The sequence below is a fragment of the Capsicum annuum genome, chromosome 12, assembly GCF_002878395.1.
Source record: "Capsicum annuum cultivar UCD-10X-F1 chromosome 12, UCD10Xv1.1, whole genome shotgun sequence".
In the NCBI taxonomy this organism is placed as follows: domain Eukaryota; kingdom Viridiplantae; phylum Streptophyta; class Magnoliopsida; order Solanales; family Solanaceae; genus Capsicum; species Capsicum annuum.
Window position 1 is genome coordinate 101,265,897 of NC_061122.1, and position 20,019 is coordinate 101,285,915.

A 20,019-nucleotide genomic window follows, 5' to 3' on the forward strand; every position below is an offset into this window, starting at 1 on the left:
ACCTATCTACTTTTGTTTTCTAAGTATCTCCCTCAACGGGTTGACTTCTTTATAGGACTTTAAACAAGGTGACTTCCTTATTTCTCAACCTACGGATCTGACGGTCAAGGATTTCAACTGGGACTTCTTCATATGAAAGGCTATCTTTCACCCCGACATTATCTAAAGGTATAACAAAAGTTGGGTCACCAATGTATTTCTTTAGCAAAAAGACATGAAACACCAGATGCACTGATGTCAATTCTGCAGGAAATTCCAATTCTTATGCTACCTTCCCAAAATAGCTTAAAATCCTATATGGGCTAACATAGCGGGGGCTGAACTTCTCTTTCTTATCAAACCTCTTAAGCCCTTTCATGGGTGAAATTTTCAAATAAACTAAGTGACTAACATCAAACTCAAGATCTCTTCTCCTTACCTCAACATAGGATTTCTATGAGCTCTGGGCTGTCTTCAGCCTTTCTCGAATAAACTAAACTTTCTCCATCGCCTCGTACACTAAATATGGCCCTATTAAAGTAGTATCACCTTCTTCAAACTAATAAGTAGGAAATCTATACCTCCTTTTATAGAGAGCTTCAAACGGACTCACCTGAATACTGGAGTGATAGCTGTTGTTGTAGGTAAACTCAATCAAAGCTAAGTAGTCAGCCCAACTACCCATAAAGTCGATAACATAAGCTCTCAACATATCCTCTAAGGTCTGAATAGCCCGCTCTGCCTAACCATTTGTCTGATGATGAAAAGTTGTACTGAGATGAAATTGGGTACCAAGACCCTTCTAAAAAGCCTTCCAAAAGTGAGAGGTAAACTGTGTACCTCTATCTGAAATGATGGTCAATGAAACCCCATGCAACTTTACCAACTCATTGAGATAAATGTCTAGAATAATCCTCAACTGAATATAAAGTATAAACTAGTAAGAAATGGGCTGACTTGGTCATTCTATCTACAATGATCCAAATCAAATCATTTTGACGACACGTATGAGGTAACCCTGTTACAAAATCCATGGTCACCACCACCCATTTCCAGGTGGGGATGCTGAACTCCTGAAGTAAACCACTAAATCATTGGTGCTCAACTTTAACCTGATGATAATTCGAATATCTAGCCATGAATTTTGCAATATCTTTCTTCATACCATTTCACTAATAAATTTTAGGCAAATCATGGTACATCTTAGTGGCTTCTGGGTGAATAGAATATCACGCACCATACGCTTCTGCTAATATTTGATGTCTCAAATCATCTACACTCGGAACATATAACCTGCCCTGACAATGAAGCACACTATATCCCCCTTAGGAGAAAATCTCAACCTTTTGATACTAAACTACCTCCTTCAATTTGACCAAAATAGGATCTATGTCTTGCTTTTCTTTCACTTTGGCAACCAATAAAGATTCTGAACCATTTTGAACCCATATACTACCTTCGTCCAAATCAACCAACCAAATTCCTAATCTAGCAAACTGATGAAGCTCACGGACAAACTCTTTCTGATTCTACTCAAAAAGCATAACACTTCCCATTGACAATATACTAATGGAATCGGCCATTATATTGGCCTTACCCGGGTGATACAACACACACATATCGTAGGCTTTCAATAATTCAAGCCACCTTCTCAGGCAAAGATTTAGATCCTTCTGAGTGAACATATACTGTAAACTCTTATGATCCGTAAGTACATTAACATGAACCCCATAAAGGTAATGCCTCCAAATCTTTAAGGAAAAGACAACTACTGCCAACTCAAGATCATGGGTCAGGTAATTCTACTCATGGGGTTTAAGCTGTCTAGAGGCATAGGCTATGACCTTACCTCGCTGCATCAATACACAACCAAGGCCAATCTAGAAGCATCAAAATAATCTACAAACTAGAGCTGTCAATACGGGCTGGCCCAGCCCATTCGGGCTAGCCCATATGGGCTTTGGCATTTGACGGGTCAGGATGGGATGGCTCATCAACATACGGGATAGAAAATAGCAAACCAAACCCATTACACTGTGGGTTGCATTCTTCTACGGGCCAACCCACTTTTTATAATATATTATTTTTTATAATCTTAATTTAAATTTTAATTTGTTAATTACATAAATATTTACAGCATAATATTACATGAAGTTACTACTTGTTAATCAAGTCTCAAATTTACAAAAAAACCTCATAATCTGTGAAATTAAGTAACTTTGATACCAAATTCAAACCAAATAGAGATGTTGAATAATAAATGAAACTGTTAATCAATAATAATTTAACTAGCTAAATAACACTATTAACCTAATTCTTTTTTAATTGATCACAATAAAATAGAAAGATTTAGTCCATTAAAAGAGAAAATGAACTCCTCAAAAAATACTTTCATCACTTATGGCGTGTTCAACATTGCCACATCATCTTTATCAAACATATTTAATTCCTTAAAAAATTTACTATTTTATATTTTAATTATTTATATATTTTAAAAACATATTTAATAGTTAAATATCTATGATGGTTAAAATATACTTTGAGCTTGGACTCTATTTTTTATTCTTAGTACACTATTCTATCTTTTATTCTTTTCTTTGTTTGGCCCACAGACCAGTCCAGCCCAACCCATATTGCTCAATCCCCATGGACCAATGAGGTAATACGGGCGGAGCTAAAAAGCCCCATTCTTAAATATGCTGCAAAAATTGCAGCCCAACCTTAACAATTTATGGGCTAGTCCAGGCCAGCCCCAATGGGCCTGACCCATATTGACAGCTTTACTACAAACCCATCTGAACTCTTTAGCCGAGTCAATAATGGAGAAAAAGTGAGTCTAGTTTTCAAATCTCAAAAACTCTTCTCATAAGGACCTAACCACTGGAATTTGAATTTTTTCAGAGTCAATCGAGACATGGGAGAGGCAATAAAAGAAAATCCTTCAACAAATCATCTGTAGTAATTGGCTAAATCCTAGAAACTCTTGATATCTAATAGAGAGATGGGCCTAGGCCAGTTTCTTACTGCATTGGTCTTTTGAGGATCAACTCGAATGTCGTCATAAAAAATGATGTGATCAAGAAAAGCTACTGATCTCATCGAAAATTCTAATTTACTAAACTTAGCGAATAACTGGTGATCCTTAAGGGTCTTGCAATATAATCCACAAATGGTCTGCATGATCGCTCCAACTACCGAAATAGACAAGGATGTCATCAATGGATACTACAGCGAACATATCCAAGTACTTGTAACAACCTGATTTGCAGAACCGGAATGCTACACGGTGCTCATGACCCCGAAGGACCACAAGCTAACCCATGACAGATATCTATACCTGTATACTGCATAAGATAACATAATAATTTGGAGACATGCACTGAAAGTCCATAAGGTTCGATTATGAACATAACTGAATAACGTAACATCTGTGTGGGGTAATAGAATACCCAAAACAAAACTGAAGTCTAAAATATGATAGTCTGTATCTAGTCTGCATCTACTCTGTATCTAGTCTGCATCTAGTCTATATCTAGTCTGAAAGCCTCTACTATTTGAAGAATCTGAATAAGGATTTGATGGGACATATCCCCAACTAATTCCAACTAATAAGCTAATCAATGAGATAATAGAAAATCATTAGGTCCTCGAAGGATGAGGACTCACTTCTACTCTGACTGCTGAATCTGGAATCTACTGCTGATTTGGAACTCATGTCTCTGAACCTATGGTTTAACATAAATATAAAGCACCATAGCGCGAATGCGTCAGTACATACGTACCGAGTATATATGTAAGGTAGGATATATGCAAGGGTTTACATGTATGATCAATAATAACTAACTGTCTAATATGAACGTGAGAATATATATATAAATATGCAACTGTAACTGACAACGTGATAATATGATACTGATACCGTGGTAGCATGTCTACTGAGTCAGGATACTGATAATATGACCTAAATAATAACATGAATGACTATATCTGAATATAACTGATAACATGGGTGACTGTATCTGAATGTAACTGATAACGTAGGTGACTGTATCTGATAGTCCTAAATTTGATGGAACTATCTGAGTTTCGTACTATATCTGAGTTGACTGTATTTGACAATCCTAAAATCTGAAAAACTATCTGAGTTCTATTACTGAGACTGATTGACTGTATCTGATAGTCCTAATTCTATAACATAAAATTGTGGGAAGTAGTATCTAACTGACATGCCTCAAAGATGCTATAATAGCTGAGCTGGGGTCCAATCTATGCCTTGATTGGAAAAGTGTTAATACCACGCCACTGGTAAGGACAACATATAAGTAATCCTCATATAATAGGTAACTCTAGTGAGAACGGTGGGAACCCTCACATAACAGGTTAAGCCACCTCATCTACCCTCATATAATAGGCTATGATGTCTCAACCTATGCTGGCTAGATAGTTTTGGAATACAAGGATTGCTTCTAAGAATCACACCCTCGTATAATAGGTGAGTCCTCATCCTTGGGTTCACTCGGTGCTAATTCCTACTCCCATCTGAATGAACACTGAAAATGATTTACTAAACTGAACTGAGCATTGACTGAGTTACTAAATTTATGAGGCTGATGTAATACTACTGATATCTAACATCCTTGAGATGATTTTTGAGCTAAGAAAAAGCACGGGTATTACAATATGTCCCCCTTAAGAACATTCATACTCGAATGAGATTGAATGAGAGGGGAAACAATGAGATGAACATGAATAACTGGAACATGATCTCATAACAGACGTGACTGATAAGATGAACATAACATACTAAACATGCATATCTGATGCATGCGTAACTGATTCATAAATGCATAACTGAAAGTTCTGAAGAACTAAGTTTTCTTATAATGAGTATGCATATTTGATGCATAACTATATAACTGATCTGATACATGAATACATGACTGAATATGCGGTGGTACTTGATACCAAACTTATCATGGGAATATGAGCCTGAGATCGAATACTAAGTTAGTGATGCACACTAATCATGAAACTGAGTAAGCTTAAGGAGAACTATTACCTTGAGATTGATCTGAGTTGGAGGGACGAGGTGAGGATACTTGGTACGCGTATTTTCTTCTGTTTCCCAAGTAGCTCCCTCGACTGACTGATTTTGCCAAAGAACTTTAACCAAAGGAACTTCTTTGTTCCTCAATCTATGAGTCTAATAGTCTAAGATTCCAACTGGAATCTCTTTATAAGAGAGGCTGTTCTAAACATCTATGCTCTGAAGAGGGACTACGACTGATGGTTCACTTATACACTTCTTGAGCAAAGAGACATGGAAGACCGGATGAACTGAGGCTAGATCTAAAGGTAATTTGAGCTCATAAGCTACCTTTCCGAATTGACTGAGAATCTTGAAGGGACCAACATATTGCGGAATGAGCTTTCCCTTCTTGCCGAATCTCTTGACTCCCTTCATAGGAGAGATCTTAAGGCAGACATAGTCACCAATCTTGAACTCTAGATCCTTTATACAAACATCTGTATAAGACTTCTATCGGCTCTGAGTAGCCCAGAGTCTTTCTCTAATTAACTCAACTTTTGTAAAGCGTCAAATACTAAGTCAGTCCTTATGACTGAGGACTCATTAACTTCGAACCAACCAATTAGAGATCTATATCTCCTACCATAGAGAGCTTTGAATGGAGCCATCTAAATACTAGAATGATAGCTGTTGTTGTATGCAAACTCAATTAAAGGAAAGTGGTCATCCCAACTTCCCTTGAGATCAATTGCACATGCCCTTAGCATATATTTTAATGTCTGAATGGTTCTTTCTGCTTGACCATCTATCTGAGGATAAAAGGCTGTACTGAGATAAACATGGTACCAAGAACCTTTTAGAATGCTTTCCAAAAATAAGAGGTAAACTGGGTACCTCTATCTGAGATAATAGACAATGGAACACCGTGTAATCTAACCAGCTTCTTGATGTAGAGATTGGCGTAATCCTTGGCTGAATAAGAGGTATGAACCAAAAGGAAATAAGATGATTTGTTCATCCTATCTATAATGACCCAAACTGAATCATGCTGACGACGAGTTTGAGGAAAACCCATCACGAAGTTCATGTTCACAACTTCCCACTTCTAAGTAGGAATACTGAACTCCTGTATAGGACCATTAGGCTTCTAATGCTCTATCTTAACTTGCTAATATGTAGATCACTTAGCCATAAACTTTGCAATATCTCTCTTTATCCCACTCCACCAATAGATCTCCCGTAAGTCGAGGTACATCTTAGTGGACCCTGGATGAATAAAGTAGTGCGCGCCATACACTTCTACAAGAATTCACTGCCTTATGTCATCTATGCCTGGAACACAAAGACGACCCTGACAACGAAGGACGCTATCTCCCCCTTGGGAGAAAACCTCTATTTTCTGATTTTGAACTGACTCTTTCAACTTGACTAGGTTGAGATCTCTATTTTGCTTTTCTTTCACCTCAGAAACTAGAGATGATTCTAAACTACTCTGAACACATACATCGCCCTCTGAAGAGTTTAATAAGTGATCACCTAGTCTAGCAAGCTGGTGTACTTCTTGAGCTGACTTCTTCTTACTATCATTAACATGCGAAATACTACCAATGGATAGTATACTGAGAGTGTTGGCCACTACATTAGCCTTGCCTAAATGTTAGAGGATACTCATGTCATAATCTTTCAAGAGCTCTAACTACCTTTTCTGATGAAAATTGAGATCTTTTTGAGAAAATACATACTGAAGGCTCTTATGGTCTGTGAAGACGTCTACATGAATACCATAGAGATAATGCCTCCAAATCTATAAGGAAAAGACTACGACTGCTAACTCAAGATCATGAGTAGGATAATTTCTCTCATGGGGTTTAAGCTGTTTGGAGGCGTAGGCTAGGACCTTACCATGCTACATGAGGACACAACCTAAACCTACTCTGGATGCATCACAATACACTACGAACCCATCTAAACCATCTGGAAGAGCTAAGACTAAAGCTGAGGTGATCCGAGTCTTCAATTCTTGAAAACTCTTCTCGCAAGGATCTGACCACTGGAGCTTGACTTTTTTCTGAGTCAATCTGGAGATAGGGGATGCAATAGATAAAAATCCTTCAACAAACCTTCTGTAATAGATAGCTAAACCCAAGAAACTCCTAATATCTGATGGAGAAATAGGGCGAGGCCAGTTTCTTACCACTTTGGTCTTTTGATGATCTACCCTAATGCCACCATCGAAAATGATATGACCAAGGAATGCTACTGACCTTAGCCAAAATTTGCACTTAGTGAATTTGGCGAATAAATGATTATCTCTAAGATTCTAAAGTGCTATTCTGAGATGGTCTGCATGATCTCGCTCAGCACAGGAATAGACCAAAATATCATCTATGAAAACTATGATGAACATGTATAAGTACTGCTTGAACACACGGTTCATCAAGTCCATGAAAGCTGCTGGGGCATTGGTAAGACCAAAGGACATAACTAAAAATTTGAAGTGACCATACCGAGTATGGAAAGATGACTTTGGGATGTCATATTTTCTAACTCTAAGCTGATGATAGCCGGATCTGAGGTCTATCTTAGAGAAATAACTGGTACCCTAAAGTTGGTCAAACAAGTCATTGATTCTGGGAAGAGGATACTTGTTCTTTACCATAACTTTATTGAGTTGACGGTAATTTATACACATTCTGAGTGAACAATCTTTCTTGTGCACGAATAAGACTGGTGTGCCCCATGGGGAAATGCTAGGTCTGATGAATCCCTTATCTAAGAGATCCTTCAACTGATCTTTTAGTTCTTTGAGTTCTGCTGGTGCCATTCTGTATGGCGGAATAGAGATAGGCTGAGTGTCTAAAAGAAGATCAATACCGAAGTCTATTCCTTTTTGGAAGGAATTCCTGGAAGATCTTTGAGAAAGCCATCTGAATATTCATTCACTATTAGAACTGATTCGAGACTGGGAGCCTCAAAACTAGAATCTCTAACATGAACTAGATGATAAACACATCCCTTAGATATCATTTTCCTTGTTCGAAGGTAGGAAACAAGCTGACCTCTGAATACTAAAGTACTACCCCTCCACTCAAGGATGGGTTCATTCGGGAACTAAAATGAACTATTCTATTTTTGTAGTCAACTATGGCATAGCAGGAATGAAGCCAATCCATGTCGAGAATAACATCAAAATTAGTCATCTCTAATTCGACTAAGTCTGCTGAAGTGACTTTCTGAAATATCATAATCGGGCAGTTCTTGTATACCCGTCGGGCTATGATGGTTTTACCCACTGGGGTAGAGACTGAGAAGGGCTCTGCTAGAATTTCGGGACTGATTCTAAAATCAACTTCTATATAAGGAGTAACAAAAGATAAGGAAGCTCCTGGATCTAGCAAAGTGTAAACATGCACATAACAGATCTATAACATACCAATAACTACATCAAAAGAATTTTCTTGATCCTGTCAGGTCTGAAAAGCATAGATACAATTTGAGCGTTGCCCGCTAGTAGCACTGGAAGTGGCACCCTGCTGATTTGGGCGACCGGACTGAGCTGAGGAGCAATTCTATTAACCCTGAGGACCTGGCTGTGGATAGTCTCTAACTCTATGTCCTGGCTTTCCAGAACCAAAACAAATGCCACTACCTGCTCTACACATACCCTGATGGTGCTTACCGCAAGTCTGGTGCCGCACTTCTAGTTCTTTTGCATCAGTTTTTAGCTCTTTTGCTTCCATTTCCTTAAATTTACCTTACATCATGACTTTTACTGTAATATCAAAGTGAAATAATAAAAAACGACAAAATTTACTTAAGACTTCATAATTATTCTCAGTTAAAAGCCTTAAATATGTTAGCGTCTTCTCACACATCAACTATTGATCCTTTAGCACAAGGTTACTTCATGGCTTGATAAATTATGATGACTTTCCCCGAGTTAAGATTAATGGCCTATGGAGATAACTTTTCTCTTAGATATGATAATTGGCCTATAGAGATGATATTCTTCATAGTAATAAGTTATGCTTTATTGATGCATTATCCCTCCTAAATGTGAGATGCTTATTGATGTATTATGCCTGCTAGATGCGATATGCCTCATATATGTAAGATGGTTATAGATATTACTTATGGATTATATTGAAGCTATGCCTCATAAATACACTATGGCATATTTAATATGAGATGATTTATAAATTTGATTTTGATATTCATTACAAATATGTATATGGCCAAAGGTCATGATTATGATGTTATAATTATTCCAAACACATTATTGGGACTAATGTCATGTGATAATATAAGTTGACCATCCGAGAAGTTTCTAATGTCGTGCTACAATATTGTATTAATACTTATGGTTACATTATATGAATACTGGTGGTGGCATACTTAGATTTGGTACATTCATGATCATTACATCGATGAATGATACAATTTTGATTAGATTATAATAGTATTATTGTTATCATTAACTAATGGTTAGAGCCCACTTTCTACCTTAATAATGGATTCTCCATAATAATAAATACCAGTTTTAATGGATAGTGTATATGTAAAAGAGGTTATTAATGATGTTTTAAAGACTTGACTGAGATATGTTTTGGTCTATGATTTTATATTACTAATTGCTCTAATCTTTAAAGCTTTCCACCCTTTCTACATTTTTATCGTGATTTAGTCCAAAAGTTTACTCCAGAAAACCAACTTATAGATATACACTCTTTTAGCCACAGCTTGAGCCCATGCAACTATTAATCTAGATACACATCTCTCTGATATGGGACGGGGGGAGATGTTGTACTGATATTATAATTTTTGAGTAAAATCGGATGAAAGTTATAATATTAATGTTATGTATAGATGCCTATTGATAATGTGATATTGATGATAAACGATGAATTATGGAAATATACTCTACTTGTTTTCTTTTTTCATGTTAATTTACTTTAGCCCTCATGAGGCTTGTTCTTTACTTAAGCCCTCATGGGGGTTGCACTCTACTTTAGCCCTCACAGGGATCGCTCTTTATTATTAACATTGATTTGGATATTATGATGATATGATTATACTTGATAAGGCAGGAGGATATTATGATTATGTGATGACAAGGCTAGAGGATGTTATGATAATGATGATACCTGGTAAGGCTGAAGGATATTATGATGATGTGATGATACTCAACAAGTATGGAGGATGTGCTTATGCGTACATCTACCAATTCTAGTCCGGCAAGCCCTATGTATGTCATTTATAGATATAGATAGATATACCCAGCAACGACAGAGAATGATTATGATTATGAGAATTATCGTAGTGATGGTTACAACATTCGTATTATGATATTATGGATTCTATTGCATTCATACTTGCATGCCTATCGCCTTTCACCAGTGTGCACCTATATCTATCAGCTCGTGTGGGAGGGTTACATAGATATGGGTGAAGACTATGCCTTGTGGTATTGTATTTTGATTAAACCTTCAGAGCTTGGGCCAGTGGGGGTATGCATAGGCTCGACTAGGTATTTTTTTGCCCAAAATAGCCAGTTACTCATGTTATTATTATTATTATTATTATTATTATCATTGTTATAGAAAGTTTATGATAGATTGGTCATTGATTCAATATCGAGACTTGAGGTATGATTCTGACCTCTTGATCTTATAATTATATTACTATGCATGGCCAACTAATGATTTGATATATAGATTAGAACCCTGAGTATTCTAACACTAGCTTCTGCTATGATTATGAGGTCTTAAATAGCTAGTCTTATAATCTAGATTGTACTTCAAGCAAACCTTGTCCATATACTTATATATATATATATATACACATATATGTATATATGCATACCTAGCTATATGTAGATATGGTGTTACCGTTTATCCCTTTCTTCCATTGATTCAGATTGTATATTCATTCCTTGGCTTTGTATACTTATATATATATGTATCTTTCTTTTGGATTTACTTGTATATTGGGTAGTGATATACAATATAGTCTTGGGACTCCTAAGTATGGCTTGAATAGGGTATTCTTACTACTTCCTTAGCCTTAGTAAGTTAAGTCTCTTGGCCATGAATAGGAAAAGTTATCCTTATTATCTCATTGATTGTATTATATGGTTTCTGGATATGTTGTTGTAGTTTTCCATTTTTCTTATATGTTATATATGTCTGCTTTATATTTAGATCTCGGTTGGTAGTTGCCTACTGAGTACTATGTGTTTGGTACTCTTTCTACACTTTTATAGCTTGTAGATCATCATATGAGTTATCACCATTGATGTGTGCATCGTGCGGAGTAGCCATAGTTCAGAGACATAGAGTGAGCTCCTGACGTTGAGAGTATTACTTATCTCTATCTTATGTATTGACTAGACTCTATGTTGTATTCAGAGATAAGCTATATTAGAGTATTCATATGTACTTCACTTTGTAGTCTTGTTATATTAGCATCTTTTGTACTGATATCACCAGGCTTTGGGTCTATATTATGTATTTATCTTTTCTCATTCCTTCGTTATTCTATTTGGTAGTCCATTACAATCAGTTTCGCACTACAGGTTTGGCTTGCCTACTGGAGGGTTATAGTAGGCACCATCATTAGGGATGGCAATGGTGCGGTGTGGGTGCGAGGTGGTGTGGATTTTAAGCTATATAGGGTAGTGCGAGTGCTGTCTGGGTTAAAGTATGTTTTTTTTCTAAAATGGTGCGGTGTGGTGCGGGTTATGGATATATGTGTTTAAATTAAAAAAAGCTAAAAATTAGATTATATTCGTGAATATACCTCAAATTATATGTATTCTTTACTCAAAATTTTATGATACTTAAAATGACATGTACAACACTACAAATAAATAATTTTATAGCTTTTTTAATATCTCTATTCATTTTATAAAAATATGATATTTAATTATTACTTGTACACGTGATACTTTTTGACAATTTCTTAATGAAAAATGATATAATAGAAATTAGTTGTTATTATTTTCTAGTTGTATATTTAGAAATATTATGATTTTAAATGGAGTTACGAATATTTCCAAAAAATAAAAAAATAAAAACATGGGGCGGTGTGATATGGGTATGCATAGATATGAGTGTGGGGCGGGTTTATGCGGGTTTAAAGGTGATGCGGTGTGGTGTAAAATTTGTGGGTTTAGAAAAAACCCGCACTGCACCATTGCCATCCCTAACCATCATGACTTGAGAAATTGGGTCATGACAGCTTATCCTATATTATAATTCACTTGTAAATACTCCAACAAAAAGTCCATAAAAAGACAGAGTTATGGCATGTGTGAAGCGTGATAGATCAATCGATTTCAAAGGTAATACTCCTTGAATAAGGAGAACATAAAATGGGATTAAGATGGTAATGATAATTAGGAAAGTGCTTTGAAAGAGTACGACATAACACTTCATAAAATCTGGGCAAAGGTTCAGGTACCTGAATAATATTAAATATGAAGAGATCTTAATAAGATATGTCTTATTGAAATAGATATCAAACGTCCGTCAATGATATATTTGATATACTATAGAACTTAACATTATAAATATAATGAAGATTTTGTATACAAATTTGTCAGAGTATGAATATAAATAAATAATTGGCCAAATAAAAGTAGGTAATGCAAGTACTTTGTTACACTTCAAGAGTGAATATTTGGACTTATAATCTAAAGATCAAGGTATAATGTCAGTGGGCTACATATGGATAGTTATGTGAAAAGTCTGATTGCAAGATATAAAGTATAATTTATGCCTTAGGGCATAAGTATTTTGCAAAGTTCCTAGCATTATTGTAGGAGAAATGTTCTCCTATGGTATATGAAATAAGGTTTGTTTTAGTCTGGTAATACTGAATATCTTAAATAGATATAATGAATTATTGTCATGTATAGCTAGATAACAAAGGTTATAAAAAAAAATTCCTTGAAGGATTTAAAAGATATAAAAGGATTCCATTGAATACCTTAAAGGTTATAAGATCGCCTAGCATAGAAAAATCAATATTGATCTCATAAAAATAGGTAGTAAGTATCATGCCTTAGTGCAATTAGTGCACTGTTGTATCTTGTTAACATACAAGGTCTGATATAGCCTTTTAAGTTAATTTGTCAGCAAGGTGTAGTTTTGCTCTTACTAGAAGCTATTGGAATTGCTCAAACACATATTGCGACATCTAAAAGGGATTATCGATATGAACTTACTTTATTCTAATAATTGCAGTCCCAATCTTGTTGGCTATGATGATCGTGTGTACCTATCTGAAACTACGTAAAGCTCGGTATCAAATAGGCTATGTGCTCATATGTGGGGTTATTGTCATATTTTTGATATCTATGAAGAAATCTATTGCTACTTTATCAAATCATGCTAAAATAATGTCTAGTCATGAGGTAAACTGAGAATATGTGTGGTTGAGGTCCATGATACGTATCATTCGAGAAAATTGTGGTTTGGAAGGTGACAAAGTACCCCCTATTTTATAATAGGATAATGCAGTTTGGATATCACAACAAAGGAACGATTCATAAAAGGAGCTAGAACAATTCATATTTCTCCAAAACTTTTCTACATGCATGAGCTCCAAAAGAATGGTGATTTTGATGTGTGACAAATTCGTTCAAGTGAATATGGTTGATTTATTCACCAATTCTATACTAACCACAACTTTTGAGAAGATGATGCACAGATTGAGATGCAGAAATTCAAGTCATTAAATTGATTTTTCATATGGGGAAGTTAAATATATGTTGTACTCTTTTTTTTCTTAAACAAGGCTTTATCCCAATTGGTTTTTTCAGGTAAGATTTTTTATGTGAAAACACTAAAGATGTATTACAAGATGTTTGTACTCTTTTTTCTTTACTATGTTTTTTTATACTGATTTTTTTTTAGTAAGGTTTTAACAAATGATCTATTAATGGACATCTAAGGGGAACGTTATATAATATGTATGACATGTGGCACATATATGTGTGAATCTCATTAATGAAAGATAAGATTTAGTCGCCAAATTGAGCTTGAACACCAAGGGATAATTATTCAAATTGGACTTTAACACCAAAGTTACTTGGCCGAATTGTCAACTTAATGTCAAGCTTAACATGCTTAGGGAGAAATTTTTGTAGCTTATAAATAGCCACCCATTTTTACATTTTGATAGATAGATCCAAGTAGTAAAACATATTTAATCCTAAGATTGATATTTCGTCTTTGTTTTATAATAGTTCATAGCATATTTCTATTTTTTTAATAATAGAAATTAATAAACTTTACTTTGCTTGCGATCAGGAATCCTAGGCTGGGTGCAAGACATGGGTGCTAGGTGACCGTGATCAATTTTCTTGGATTGATTGGGTTATTGCAAAAGGGATTCTTCCATTGGCCAGTGGGATCGAGCAAATTAAGAGGCGGGACATTTTCATCCAAGCTAAACATTGACTTGGACTTGTAAGTAACCGGCTACTTCCTTCAAGAAATGATCAAGATTTTACTATTTAGTGGGTGATAATTGTGGTTGCATCATGGATAACATTCTGGTTAACTAGGATCAATTAATTATGGATATGATTAAGTTTGAGTTCAAAAAAACCGGGTATACTATTGCCACTTTGATTTGCACATAATGTACCTATATTCTCCAAAATGTACAAGAAATTGAATGCACCAGGGTGGTTAACATCACCCATATCAAAGATGATGATAATCCCATGGGGATTAAGAGGAAAATTTCAAAGTCAGTTGATTTTTTTTAGGAGAGTTTCCTTATTATAAGGCATGGATACCCATTCGGTTCTTTCGCTTCCATCGGATGCTCCCCATGCTTCTAGTGATACTCCTCCGATAGTTAATCTACTTCATGCACCACCTTCATGGAGCACTGCACCATAGCTTTGGTCTACCCAACCATCTCAGTAATCTACTTTTATGTTTTCCAAGGTTGCTTCTATGCCTTTGGCAAACAACTGTAATATTACCAAGTTGGTAGATGATATCCCTCAATTTATTCATATCATCATTAAGCAGAGTCTTTCACCTCTATATTCCTGGTTGGTGGATTATGAGTGGAGATTCACTGTAGTAGAGGCTAGAGGACATAGTAATGCGGTTGCTTCTTTGAGGGCCAAACTTAATAGACCACATACGGTGGCTACTGATGAGGTGCCTTTTTCTTTTGATCTAGTGATAGGTGCCTAGTGTGATGAGGCTCCTTATGTTCTAGTTGTTGATTCTTTGCAACGATCAGTGGACAAGGACCCGTGCACATAGTGCACCACAGAGAGGTTTTGCCCTTTTTTCTCTTTGTTTACTTTTCCAGTAGGATAATGAAATAATCTTTAATGGGGGTGGGATATTTTATTTCATATTTGATGGTCTGTATTAATTTTTATTCGATGGGCTCTATTGATACATTTTATTTTATATTTGATATCAGTTTAGATATTGCCTTCACCCAGCTTATTTACTTACGTTGTTGGATATTGATTTGGATATAGCTCTTGTCGGGCGTATTTGTTATTATGCTATTGGATATTTCCCTTGCCAAGCTTGTGTATGCACTTACTATTGTTCAAAACTCAATTGTGTTTTCTTTTATATTGATTTGTTATCAGATGATGTCTATGAAGGTTTTGCACATTTATTAGTTTTGCCTTGTGTAAATACGTGTCAAATAAACTCCAAGGATTTTATTTGAAACTCAGTTCATTTTTAAGGAGCAAATTTTATGCTCTTTTATTTCTTTTCTTTTATGTTATTTCTTTGTTGAATCGAGTGGTACTTCACATGTGATAGATGATTAGCTGACATTCTTAGGTGAGGTATTTAGTGTTTTGTGTGAAGAGTTAAGTAGAAGTTGGCAAAAGTTTAGAAATTCACACCGGCGTCATTGACAATCAGATTGATGATTTTGAAAAAAGAAACAAATTTTTTTTTTTTTTTTGAAAAAGAGCAAGGAGTTTTGTAAGTTTTCTCTTGAGTTGAGACATTTAAATTCAATTTGTCTCTCTCTTTACAATGATGACTCTTCAACTCGGAGTAACATTTTAAGTTCATTTGCTTAAATTGGTTGGAAGACTAGCTTTCTATTCTAAGTTTATGGTTCCTTATGTGGTGAGGTATTTAACCAATTCTTGTATATAGTGTAGTATAGAACTAGACCTGGGTGTAATCAAAGTGAAATCCTAGACAAGCTTGGTTTGGAGGATGACTTGGGGCCATTTTTGATCCGTCACTTGAACTAAATCCCATCTTTAAATTGTTCCCTATTTAATCCATTTTATCCTCTTCCAATTTTTTTTTCTTCTCTTAGTGATGACCATACTATGACACCTAGACACCTAGACAAGCTTGGTTTGGAGGATGACTCGAGGCCATTTTTGATTTATTACTTGAACTACATCCCATCATAAAATTGTTCCCTAGTTCACCTAAGTAATAAATTGTATGTTACAAGTCTTCCATAACCCTAACTAATAAACTTAGCTACTCATGAATAAAATGGGAACCACAATAGAAATATTCATCATACCAAAAAGTAAACACAATCTTGGCAAAGAAGATGAAGTTGCGTGTTTTTTCCCTTTGTGCTCAGCCGCCACTCTCTAATTCAAAAAGATACATAATAATGAATAATATGTGAATTTTCAGCATCAAGTAGTTTTACTAACTTTTCCCTCATAATTTCCTTCTAAGTCACTAGACTAACACTAAATGATAAAATAGTCTTGGACATAGTTTTTAGGCACCATATTTGGTCCAGACTGCTACTCTCTCTTGTTTCATATGCCATCCGTATTCCATAGTCCCATTATGTCTCCATCTACCTCATTAATACCTAAAATCATGCTAATCACATCTGTTAGCTCAATTACATAGCAGTAGGGTAAAAACATAAGAAACTAGGCACTTTGTTCTCCAAACTTAGCTAAAATATGGGTAAGTTATGGTGTTTAGGCGTATAAATACACCAAAAATCATGGAGCTAACTCTTACAAGTGAGTGGAATCAATACCTTTGGGTGGATGGTGATGTCTTACTCTCAATTAGGGTGAATAAGTAGGATAAGTTGCTTAGTAAAGTTGAGAAAATTTTAGAGGATTTTATTTCACACCTTGAGAAGCATTTTTGATGTGAAATTATCATTTAATACTATCTTGCATCCTTTAACATAGAGATGCGCATATTCAAAAACTTTGATTTACCTGTTTCCATAACATGCTGAAGGAATCTTTTTAAACTTTGTTATCTTAGATATCTAGCATTGCCTTTTGGATGGGTTTGGAGTTATGAATGCCCTTTTTCGTTGTGAATATTCTTGGTTGCTTGAGGAACAACAATAGTTAAAGTTTAAGGGATTGATAAATTGGAAAATTAATGACTTATTAGCACTTTTTAAGCATGAATTTTCACGTTTATCCATTTATTTGAGGCAAATTTTATGTTATAATGTTCACTTATGCAGGTAAGGATGAAAATGAGGTTGAGCTACCCATACGAGTCAATCGAAGTGCAATAAGTGAAGAAAATAAGATAATTTTTTGTGTAAGTTGGGATCTACATGCGCACACATATGCCTGATGTGTGTGCACAAGTATCTTAAATAAGGATTCTAGAAGTACCTGCAAAGGTGACCTACGTATGCAGATCCCTCACATGCGCTGGCACCTGTGCCAGTTCTTGACCAGTGCAGTGGAAACACCACCACCACCACCACCAACAACAACAAACCCAGTATATTCCCATATAGTGGGGTCTGGGGAGGGTATAATATACGTAGTCCATACCACTACATCCGAAAAAGTAGAGAGGCTATTTCCGATAGACCACCGTCTCAAGAAAAAGGATCAAGACCTTAGTCAAACATCGAAAGCATACAACATGATAAAATAACAACGGTACCACAACCACAAAAAGTACATTAACCAACAAAAGGAACCACCCTCCCCCAACCCAATCACTACTAACCAAGCTATACAAGACTCACCTAACTCCCACCTATGAATTGACCACACCCCTTAGCCCTCTACCCTAATACTTTTACTCCAAACCTTCCTATGAAGGATCATGTCCTCAATGAGCCATAATTGCTCCATGTCATGTCTAATTACTTCTCTCCAGTATTTTTTGGTCTACCTCTACCCTACTTGAAACCATCCAAGGCCAATGTCTCACACCTATGAATTGGAGCATCTGTGTCCCTTCTCATCACATGCCCAAACTATCTCAGCCTCCCTTCCCAAATCTTATCCTCCACCGATGCCACTCCTACCCTATCTAGTCTCATTCCTAACCCTGTCAGCCCTCGTGATACCACACATCTAATGAAATATCCTTATTTTTTCCACTTTCAACTTCTGGACATGATAATTATTATAGGCCAACATTTTGCGCCATACAACATAGCCGGCTGGACTGCAACTCTGTAGAATTTTCCTTTAAGCTTGGTAGGCACCTTCTTATCACAAATAATTCCCGAGGAAAGATGCCATTTCAACCAACCTTCCCCAATATAGTGAGAGACATTCTCGTTAATCTCTCTAGTCCCCTGAATCATAGACCCAAGGTACTTAAAACTATCCCTCTTACAAACCACTTGAGACTCCAACTTTGCTACCACCTTGTCCTCTTGCCTCGTGTCACTAAAATTACACTCCAAGTACTTCATCTATCCTACTCAACTTGAAACCTTTAGTTTCCAGGGTTTATCTCTAAACTTCCTACTTATCATTAACACCTCCAAGAAATTCATCAATCAAGACTACATCATCCGCAAAAAGCATACACCATGGCACCTCACCTTGAATACTCCATGTCAACACATCCATTACCACGGCGAATAAAAATGGACTCAGATTAGAACCCTGGTGCAACCCAGTAAGTACCAAAAAATTCTTGGAATCCTCTCCTACAGTCCTTACTCGAGTCTTCACCCCCTCGTATATGTCCCTAATCAAATGAATGTATGCCACAGGGACCCCTCTTATCTCTAAGCATCTCCAAAGAACCTCCCTATTACTTTGTCATACGCCTTGTCCAAATCAATAAACACTATGTGTAGGTCCCTCTTTCTTTCTCTATACTGCTCCACCAGTATCCATACTAGGTGAATTGCCTCAATCATTGAGCGACCAGTCATAAAACCAAACTGATTCTCTGAAATTGACACTATCTTCCTCAACCTCCACTCCACCACCCTCTCCCAAATATTCATCGTGTGACTCAACAACTTAATACCTCGGTAGTTGTTGCAACTTCATAAAATTTGTAAAATATGAATTTGGGGCTTAAAAGGGGTTTTTCATCTTTAGACTTCTATCTTCTTACTTTTTGAAGCTTAAAAACTTAGAGTGAAACCTCAAGTGTGAAATTTGAAGCTTAATGAATTTGGATCTCTTATTATATTAATTTTTAATTTAATGAAACAATATGCTGAGAATTTGGATAAATTTTCTCTTTCTCCCTCTATAAGTAGCTAATTTCTTTGCTTGGGGTTATGCTTGAATAAGTTGTGATTATTGTATGAGTGTTTTTTGTTTGTATTTCTAATTATCTTGTTGACATGGACTCCTATTCTATGTTTTACTTGATAATTAGTGGTTCCAAATGCTAGTTTACAATTGAACCCTTATCAACCTTGACAAACAAGATGAAAGTGAGGAATGAGAGTAAACAATAACTTAATTTACATCATTTATTATTATCTCTTAGACGTAAGGATACTAATTGAGGTTATGGATTGCTTAAATAGCTACACTTGTGAGCTGTGAAAAAGAATACATTTCTGATATTTTGGTGTTTGGTTGAAAAATTGACACTAAATACCTATAATCTATGCTATCTATTACTCTTAGCTAAATTTAGACAAATGTTCAATTCCCATGCATGACCCCACACTTATAATAGCATAACCCCAAGTCTTATTCCATATTTGATTTTAATGTAGTCACTTTAGCATTGAATTTGCATTCCTAAAATGATAAAGTTGGT